The 11,098-nt window shown below is 33.2% G+C and overlaps 1 long non-coding RNA gene across 1 annotated transcript; it reads right to left on the reverse strand.

Moving 5' to 3' along the window:
- Positions 1-239: 239 nt before the first annotated feature.
- On the reverse strand, positions 240-5,253 carry LOC105176480 (uncharacterized). Its single transcript, XR_002288194.2, has 3 exons — positions 4,515-5,253; positions 3,920-3,982; positions 240-438 (listed from the first exon to the last, which is right to left on the reverse strand). It is a non-coding gene; the product is annotated as an uncharacterized LOC105176480 (long non-coding RNA).
- Between the last annotated feature and the right edge of the window lie 5,845 nt (positions 5,254-11,098).

Below are 11,098 nucleotides of genomic sequence, written 5' to 3' on the forward strand. Positions count from 1 at the left end.
GTAGTATTGTTTCAATTACTTTGTTCTTCATGTCAAAAGGTCGGTACTTGTGGTGCAAAATATAAAACGCCTTATTCATCAAAGAAAAAAGAAAGAGTTGTTCTGATTTTGCTCATGATGAGTTAAAAGATTATGTTTTTAGGACTTTTGAATTTTAATGTTTATGAAATCAGCGTTTGAGGTACGACGATTTGGATTGCGAAGGCTTAATTATAATTTATGAAATCAGGCAACATCTCTTGGAAGAAAATTTTCATTTCATTTTACAACACACTATGCAAATTTACAGAGAAGGCCAAGGCTCCCTTGAACAAAGTATTCTAATTTACAACAATGTATGTTAACATTAGATAGCTGCAGACGTCCTTCAACTCGTCTTACGGAAGGAAAAATTCTTCTCTTGTGTTGAGACATCTTCAACTTCAATTTAACGTCAGCCTGAAAAAGACAAAAGGAAAAGAATGAGAAACATGCAACCAGTCTATACTCGTCAATTACAGGTTGAGGGACTATGAGTCTGTCATTGATTTGCCATGTGCGCTTACTTAAATAACCTCGTCCTCCTAAGAGTTGTGTGGGACATCTAATGTTTATGTAAGAAATTTAAACACTCTACTAAACACACCGGCTAAGATAATGTACTTTAACATCATTTAGAACCAAATGGCAACCTACATATCGATCCATTTCTCTCTCTCCCTCTTCTTCTATCTTAAAAAGTATTCTATGTTCCTATGCGGTTCCCTCTCTGTCAACTTCTCCCATGTCTGAAAATCCAAAAAAGTTGGAAAACCATTGTGTTATCTTTTTGTGCACTTCAAAACCAAAAGTCTACTATAATTTCTATAAAAGCTCCACGTTCTCACTATTTTAATTTGAAAAGAACAAATACATAAATTTTTTAAGCCACCAAGAATACGTTGGATGCAAAATAGTTAAGAATACCTAAATTGGAGAACAATTCTCCACCTTTCCGTAGATTTATTCCCAATTTATTCATTGAGTTGGGTTTTGTTTCAAGGTTTGCTTTTTAGAACTTTTCAATGTCATATATCTAAAATTTTGTACAAATTTTGCAGACCACCATATTTTGTCATGTTATTCACATCCGAATTTTGCAAGTGTATCATAGTAAAATTTGTCGGAAAAAATCATTATTATACAAAACACAACTTAATTTATTTGTGAACTTCATTAATAAAACATCAAATGCCAAAATATTGACGGTTTGTCTACATGCCAATTTGATACATTTATTTCCTAAATACATGTGCATTTGAATTGATAAATATCATAATTAAGACACACCTTTTTAAAAGTGCTCTCGACAACTTAAAAAACATTTAAATCAATCATCAAAACACGTGGAATTCATCAATTTATAGGAAAAAAGGTCCTGTGAAGTGCTTTTTTGATAATTATAAAAACTATTTTGTTGAAAATTATAAAAAAACTATTTTGTTGAAAATTATAAAAAAACTATTTTGTTGAAAATTATAAAAAAACTATTTTGTTGAAAATTATAAAAACCATTTTGTTATCAAAACAAAAATAAATTGGGCTTTTTTAGGAGTTCTGAATCATTTATCTAAGAACATTCATCATAGGCTACTATCTGGATAAGAAAAATTGTGCACCACAAGCTGATTTGAGAAGAAAATAGTTGAAAAGAATATTAATTTACAAGCAACTCAATGCATGAGCAAGTGAAAAACTTGTTGAATTAAAAGAGAAAGAAAAAAGTGAAATACTTGTGGTAGGCACATGTTTTAGAAATGAAGGCATTTGATAAGAAAAACAAATTTGTTAATAAGTTCCTAAAAACAAAATCATAGTATTTTCCAAGTCTAAGATTATTTATTTGCCAAATCCGTGTGTTCCGAGAAAATCATTCCTCAAATTTTGAAATTATATAATATTGAAGAAAGAGTTATCAAATCCCATTAAAAGAAAATAAAAGTGGCATGTAGACGACCGTCCTATATTTTGGCATAATGTTCTATTATCAAAGTTCACAAATAAATAGTTTATGTTGTATAGTAAAGAATTTCTAACAAATTTTTCTACGATGCACCTGCAAAGGTAAAGATGTCAAGAACATGACAACATGATTTTCTGCACATCTATACAAAATGATAAATAAACAACATCAAAAAATTCAAAAGCAAGCCCAAGAAGAGAACCCCACAAAATGAATAAACCAAATTAAATCTTCAAAAAGAATGAAGTTTTGTTCTTCATATTGGCATTCAACACTACACATGCATCCTTCGGATTCTTAACAACATAAAAAATCCATATTCTTGTTTCTTCCAAATTACAATAGGGATAACAAGGGCATTTCACAGAAATAACAGCAAGGCTTTAGGTTTTGAAGTTTACAAATTATAGACACAATGGATTCAACATTTTTTATTTTTAAATGTGGGAGAAGAATCGACAGAGAAGAGTGGAAAGGAACATGGATCACTTTTCAGATAGAAAAACAAATCGAGAGGAAACTATTGATATAGCGGTTGCCATTAGGCTCTAAATGTTGTCAAAACGCATTATAATAGCAGCCAATGTGTGTTTTAGTTGAGTGCTTAAATTTTCTACTTAACCCTTTTGAATTCCACACAATTCATAAGAATCTGAGATTACTTTAGTTCGCACAAAATTGACAAACCAAAATCAGGCTCAGGCCCTCAATCTTCCAACAAACGAGTATAGATCACCTACACTAATAAAATAATTTGATACCATAAGTGCTTGTTATCTATATATCAAAATAAAATGGCTGTTATACATAGAACTGAAAAATGATTTCTCAAGTAAATTGATACCATTTTATAATTGTATGCTATATGTGTTATGGGCAAACAAAATCAGATATTGCCTCCATATCCTATAATATGGATTAAGACAGAATTGTAAAAGAAACTAGGATATGAGAGAAGAACATAGATAATAATTGGGTGCGACTTAACCTTAGCTCATAGAATACTCCAATTAAAGGGCATAACCAATATATCAATGATACTTCATAAACAAGAAACTTTCTAGATCTAGGGGCAAAAGAGACATAGCAAAAATAGTTTATAACCAAGAAAGTTTTTTAGGTGCAGACATAAGTAAGCAACAGCGAAAATACTTCATATTCAAGAAACCTTTCCCAAATGCGCTTAAGAAAGAATACTGCTGATCCATTCGCAAGCTTCTAATGATTTAAAAAGGTTATTATACTCGACCTAAAATAGAAGTAAAAGAGAGTGGCTAGATGACACTTACATTACAGTGAAACCAATATATATATATATATACACACACACACATATATTAAGATAGGAGAAGTCGAATCTGCTTGGTAATATGGATAATAGTAGAAAAATAAAGGTTACTTATGGCTCCAAAAATGGACCCGGAGTCACTGATTAAAGTCAACTTATCACAACATGAGTTCCCATTAGCTTCAAACAGTAGTCTCACTCTGGATTGTGTTAGACCACCAACATGGTATAACCAACAACATCAGTATATTTGCTTGTAAAAGGTGATTTATAGACAACAAAGCCAAATTAATTTAGAACTAAAGTCCATACGAACCAAGGACAACTAGTTCAAATAATTTGAGAAAATACCACTAAGCACTAATAGAAAAAGAAAATCACTGTACCATTATAATCACAGAGGTAAATATAGAACTAGTAAGAACTTAATTGACACACAAAGGTAGATATGCAACTAGTATACATAAAACAGGCATATTTTGCTGAAACTTAACTTTCTTTCCTATTCCAATCCAGGGGGATCGGAAATTCAAGCCAACCCATACCATCAATTTCAATAAAAAGCAACAGTCGAGTACTATGAATTCAGGTGAACATGCTTAGCATTAAGAATAAGAGAAAAATATATTTAAGATAAGAATATTAGTAACCTTGGCATACAATGAAACAATCATCATCTTCATGCAGAACTCCAAGATAAGAGGTGTTGAAAACTACAAAAATGACAAAAACTATTGAAGTTACACAAACAAATTAACAATGAAACGGCATCCAGAAATTATATCTCATACCAAATTGGATGAACTATGTAAACCATAACCAGTAAGCAGAGAATCACAGTAGAGAAAGAAGAAGATCAGTACTTGACTTGTTCTCTGTTTTTGAATATAGTACCAAATTGGATGAACTATGTAAACCATAATCAGTAAGCAGAGCATCGCAGTAGAGAAAGAAGAAGATCAGTACCGGACTTGCTCTCTGTTTTTGAATATAGTGACAAAAACGTGTGCTTTTGTTTTCCCGTTTCTTTTAGTAGTTTAGAAATTTTTTAGTTAAGTTAGTCGGGGTTTGGCTTTATATATTTTTCACTCTGTTCTTCTTCTCAATTGTAACAGGTTTGAATTCACTGCAATGCATCTTTCTTTTCCTTGCTTTACTTTCAAGTTCTTGATTTGTAACAAAATGCCTCATAAACATGCAGAAGAAAAATTCGAAAATCTTGGAAGGAAAATTAGGAACACAAACCTCCAGAAGATAGCCCAAAACAGTCTTGTCAGCAAAAGCACTACCTTAGTGGATTTTCCAAGATTCAAGGTGTCCTCAATAGAAAAAAGAAAAAAGAACAAGAAAGGGAAAAAGAATCGGTTAACTCCTCAAGCAAACATGAGAAAAAGAACAATGCAAGAAAGAACAAAAAGAAGCGGGTAACTCATCATACCAAGAAACCATGGGACAAAAAGAGTTCATATGTTGAGTAATCAAATTGTACTGCTCCAAGATTCACTTGTTCCCTATACTATATCAAGAACCAAAGCCTAATTCAAGAAAATTGAAAACAAGAAATTGGGTAGAAATACAATACCTTTTTAAACTCCAAGAAGTGAGGAATATAAGAAATGCAAAGTTTAACCCCTTGAACATACTTGAGAATTTCACTGCCTTTCTTCTATTCCTTGAAAATCTTGGCGATTTCCGATTGAATTCTTCTTCCATGGACAGAGACTACGTGGAGAGGGAAAGAAGAAAGGGAAGAACAAATAGAGAGTGGAAGAAGAGACCCTGGTTATTACTCCCTCGCAGTACGCGCTCTTTTTTTATATGTACTACAAAAGAAAAGTGCTGCTACAAAGGCGCGACTTCTGCAGAAGCTTCCTTTTTTTTTTTAAATGCGACTCCAATACAAAAGAAATCCTCTAGACAGCTCATTCTCAAAGAATAGCCAAAGAAGAAGAAAAAGGAAGAAACCATATCTGAGCGCGACAAGTCATTGGCTGCTCCGGTGATTTTCATCCTCCTATTCTCTTTCCACTTTACATGGAATGTTTCTTTCTTTTTCTTTTTTGCATTATTGCTTGTGTTTTCATCGCTTCATATTCTCAGAGTGCTTTATGTACAAATATTTTTAATTTTCAATGATTTCTTTTTTGTATTGTTACATGTAGAAAGAAATGAGTGATGTGGATAATCAATTGCGAGCAAAAATTAAGCAAGGAGGCTAGTTCTTTGTTGCAGTAAGTGGTATTTTTAGGAGTATTCAAATTTTCTTTTTTCTTTCGAATTATGGATCAGATAGAAATATCACACTTGGATTTAGAAATAAAAAGCCAATTAAAGCCATGTTGAAATAAATAAAATATAACAATTAAGAACGTTATTCACAACAAGAAATTTAAATAATAAACTTACGACAACAATTGTATCATAACACTTCTCAATCCAAAGACAATTCCCAACAGCGAGTGCAATCTCCATCGCCCATCACTACAATGGCGGCAACGCAATAAGCAACGCCATCACCCTGGACCTCAGTCGCCCAGACGAGGGACGACAACGTGCAAGCAGGGGATTTATAAATTATAACTATAATAATTATAATAAATTTATTTTTATTAATATAATAATTATAATATTTTTATTTTTATTACAAATAATTTTATTTTTATAAGTTTTAATCATTTATATAATATAATTCATCCAACTCATTTTCTAAAGCAACGTAGAACTGAAAAAACCACAATAAATATTCAAATGGCATGACATGTCATTTTTTCGGTTCATACTCAAAATTTCGGCCACCGAGGGTCTAAATTTCTTCAATTTTGAAAATGGACTTACAAAAAATTGGACATAATTTATCAGACTAAAATCAATATTGAGAATATTTAATGAACTAAAAAAGTAATTTTCTATATAAAATTTTAATTTTGTATATTATAAGTATATTTTAATTGGCCTAGGTTGACCAGGACGGGCATTTTAGTCATTATTTCTAAAAGAAAATAGGCTCTGGTTTACTAGAGGATGGTGTGAGTCATTATTCATAATATAGGCATGATATTAAAAAAAATTGCATAGAGATTTTTTTGATATTTTTCCATATCACATGGGGTCAAAAAAAATGAATTTAACTCATTATCTATCTATCTATCTATTATTATTATATATATTTGAATGGGGTGTTTGACATCAATTGCTCAATTTTAATCAAATGCTAATTTTTTAAAAAATTTGTTCCAATATGAATACCCCCAACACCATATATATATATATATATATATAATGTATTTATCAATATTAATTATCTTAAATTCATAATTTGAATATGATCTCTTTAATTTTAGCTCAACACCTAATATTTCAAAATGTAATTAATTTGGTGTCTTTATTTATCAATAAAAACTTATGCACCAAAAAACTATAGGCCCAAGAGATTGAAAGTCGAGGAATGCTTAAAAACACAAGTTGCTGATCCACGGTCAACAAGGAAGAAAACTTACCTGGGGGCAGGCCAGAGTTCAAACGTAAAGCGGTCAGGTCATTCCTATGGGGAAATTGTTAGTATAGGTGATAAAAAAGTCAGTGGATTAATTGTCTGTAATCTATTGTAGGCCATCTAGTTCAATGTAATGTTAAATATTATGAATATAGTTTATTTTTAGATCATTTTCGTGTTATGTTTATATATCTTTACAGTACTTTACAAAGAAGTCGACAAAACAAATATTGCAGGTGAGCCTTCCATTTATCACGGGCATCCTCCTGCGGCTACGGGACGACTTAGTCGGGGGATCTTGTGGCAAATTCACCATGACTTTCTCGACGAGCGGTAAAGGGATCTCCACACCTGGCAAGCTTTCCAGATGAGCTTGAAGGATCTTTTCCATCTGTTCCATACTGTAATCGGTCATCTGCTGGAGCCTGTCTAGTGGGATGGACAACAATCTCCCAAAAGAGGTGCTGGTGCGAGTAGGGTCCACAGAATCAGTGGGATCTGGCGTGCCTTTGCCTCTACGTGCTTGGGGGCATTAGTGAAGCCCCGACGACCACCTGGACAACCTGGGGATCTCCTCCCTAAGGATTGACCACTTTTTGCTTCTCAACCCCACTGTTACATGCGTCTATAATTCTGACATTTTAGTTTTGTATTACGACAAATGACATCACTTGATGCAAACAAAAAAGTTTCTCATTTCAGCAAGTTCAACTTGAGATTTGGGCTAGCAATGTAGGAGTGTATTTATAGGAGCTTTCACCAACTGTTGGGAGGCATCAAATGTACACAAGACTCAAGAGAGGTGGTTGTTCTTTCTTCTGACCCGATCCCCCATCTTCTGTAGGTTACCTCATTTGGGATGGGCATTTTCCTTCAGAGATAAGGCCAATCTCCCAGCGCATATAAGCATCCCGCATTTCTGGCGGGTTAGTGGGGCAGCAAATTCTATTGAAGTTCCTCGGTCATTCGGAGTCTAACCTGGCAGCGGATGTGTCATATACTAAGTTGCCCCGTGCTGGCTCTTATCAAGTGGAGACTAGGCTTATCAAGCACAAGTGGATTACCACACGGGCAAGTAGTCAGGCCTTCTAAGCTTACTCACACTTCTAAAACGTGCTCCTTAATCTCCAGTCAGCCCGAGAGCTTGCGCTTGTTGGCCTTCTATTTACCTTGAGGCCTTCTTGCCCTTTGGCGTGCATGCTAGTTGCTTTTTAGGAGCACCAATGTGATTCAAAAAATTGCTCAAAATAGTTTAACTATCAAAATAGCTTTTTGTGAATTACAATGAAATATCAACCAACAATTATTTATATTTAGGGTGCGTGTAAGAATTATAAAATAATAATCTTACCTCTGACAAAAACGTTGGATTTGCGATCGTTGAACTTGGTTATGATTTTGGGATAAACTTTACAATCCAACACACTAGGCCTAAATTTGATGTATGAGTTTGATTAAAGAGAGTTGTGATTGCCAAACTCAAAAGCAGGATGTAAAATAACTATCCTGCCCTTCCCACCATTTCTCTTACTTGAACCATCACTAAATTTCCAACTGTATGAATTGATGATTCGCCATTCACATTCTTTTATTCTATTCACCCCTATGTACCTACTCACCATCATTTTAATTTACTCAAACAGCCTCTTGAGATGCATATATGTATTTCTCTTCCGTCTTTATATCTTGCTAAATTCTTTTCATAATTTCAGTACAAACTTCCCTCTCCCGTTCCATTTAAATTAGCTCGCCTGCCACAAATAAAACTTGTCGGCCTCCCCCGACACCTATGACCTATAAATAACTGTCTATACTCCCCCATTTTTCCCATTTCCATTCTCAGAACAATACAGAAACTAGGATCAACTCCAAATTTACAAAATGGCTCTCTCTACAAGAATTAATAGTACTAGTTTAAGCGCTTTACTGATTATTTTTCTGTACTTGCTTGCATTCGAGGCAAAAATTAGGCGGCTTGGTTTGCCAACTTGTGGGTGAAGGAATGGAATCATACTCCGATGGCTATGAAATTGATTTGTTTCAGACTGCATCAACAAGCTCTGTTATAAGTCAACAGTCACGACAAATGACAGCCCTCGAGCACAAGATGAGCAGACCATGAATGGTGCTTTCAGCTATGTCCTTCATTTTTCTTTTCCTTTACCAGTTCAATAGCAAAAGAACTTAGCGAAGTCGACTTAATTGATGTTTACTTCGGTATCTCTAAAGGGAAAAGTGAAGATTATATTACTTGTTTGATATATAAAATCCCACGTTTTATGTTAATTAAAAGGGAGCTATAATTAATTTTTCTTGTTTAGTAGTATTCTTTCAATTACTTTGTTCTTCATGTCAAAAGGTCGGTACTTGTGGTGCGAAATATAGAACGCCTTATTTATCAAACGCCTGTTGTATGTTGAATTTCTTGCTGGATTGGGCTAGTCTTTTAAGCTTCTCAGGTTGGAAAAAATAAACATTCTATGGCTTGATATCTTATTCTTGGACCAGTAAGATTAAGCCTACTGAGCTGTTTGGTAGGGATCTATTTTCTTAATTTTGAATTTTGAGAAAAAATATTTAAAGAATATCATATACATAATAATATCAAATCTCATAAAAGCACCGAATTATCCTAATATATAATGGGATTAGCATTACATAGCCGGTGTCATTCATGGGCATTTGGGCTGGTTGGGGGGGGGGGGGGGGTTAAGTTCCATTTATGGGCATATAATAAGTGGGGCTGTATGGGAAACAAAGCCCATTATGGAGATTGGTTACTTAGGAAGACAGTTGAGTGCTTGAATGAAAGATGTGTTACTTTATATATACTACTTTATATTTATTTAATTAAATAAAATAAAAAATACTATATGAATAATTATTCAATAAAATAAATTAAAATTTTAAACTTACATAAATAATTCACATTACTAATTAACTAAATAAATGATTATTTATAAAAAAAAAAAATATAAGAGTTTTAGTTGATCCATATCTTGTCTATAAAAAACGATTTTTCCGAGGCATTAAGTCTTCACATATAGTGTGCATATATATATATATATATATATATATTTTAGGGAGAGTGATTACTTATATAACTAGTGTATTTATACTTGACATATAATTCATTCCAATTAGTCCAAACTCAATATGATATAGAACTTAAGTCCAATACTACTAGTAGCTATAAATGCCAAGACGGGTTTTGAATAGTAGCAATTTTGGTCCAATATATTTTTTTCCGACATTTTCATGAAATGCCGACATTTCACGGTTCGCTCCTTTTGAAACGTGGTCGTATTGGTGCACGTTTTTGGCCTTCCTGGTTTCAAGCACAGTAGTTTCGTTGCGTTGGCCCTTATGGCAATAGTGGTATGCAACAATACCATTTTTGGTCCAATATTTTATTATTATTTTTTTCCCAAATGTAAATGAAACGACGATGTTTTGAGATTCGCTGGTTTAAGTGCACTCGTTTTGCTTGTCGCGGATGTCTATCCGCTGCAATGATTTTGGTTCAAGAAAAATAATTTCGCTGTGTACATGCAGAACTACGCCATTGTGAACTCTCGTTGTTTGAACCGCAGTCATTTTGCCTCTTTGCTCCCTTGTGTAGAGGACACTTCGGGTGCATTGCGTTTTGGCCGATGGACGACGTCGTTTAGGTGTGGTTATAAAATTGTAATTGGTGCTTATTTTTTATACTATTTATTCATTGGTTCTATATATATATAGTAGAGCATAGGGGTGTGAGCTAGTTATTATTCCAAATTCCAATTGTATAACATGTGTAGGAGATGTAAAGCAAAGGAACGTGGGCTAGCAATGAAAGGAGAAGATCACGGCTATGCGCTAAGTTGTTAGGAAACATCAATTATGATTTTTGAGTTGAATGGAATCTCATTGTTGAGATAGTCCATTACAATTATTATTTATTTCACCATTGTACTTCTAATAATAATAATTATAGGGAAAGTTAATAGTTATATAGATCTCATCAGATTTTGTTGTCATCACACTAACCAACTCATATTTAACACTCTCACTAATATGTAATTAATATTCTGATAGTAAATAGGAATTGTTGTATTGTCTTCAATTATTGACCACCTAAATTATATTGATACTTTTTAAAATTAATTCTAATTATATAAATCACGTGCTTTTTGTATAATTATAGGTACATTTTTTAATGGGACGTTTGTGAAAATTTTTATTATTAAATAAGAGGTGTACTTGTAATTTTGTAAAAGATCAAAGGGTATTTGTGTGAGTAGATCTAACCTGGGGGGGGGGGTTGGTTTGTTAATGTAATATACCCTTACAAATA

The sequence above is a fragment of the Sesamum indicum genome, linkage group LG13 (genome assembly GCF_026168435.1).
Source record: "Sesamum indicum cultivar Baizhima isolate 11 linkage group LG13, ASM2616843v1, whole genome shotgun sequence".
Lineage (NCBI taxonomy): Eukaryota > Viridiplantae > Streptophyta > Magnoliopsida > Lamiales > Pedaliaceae > Sesamum > Sesamum indicum.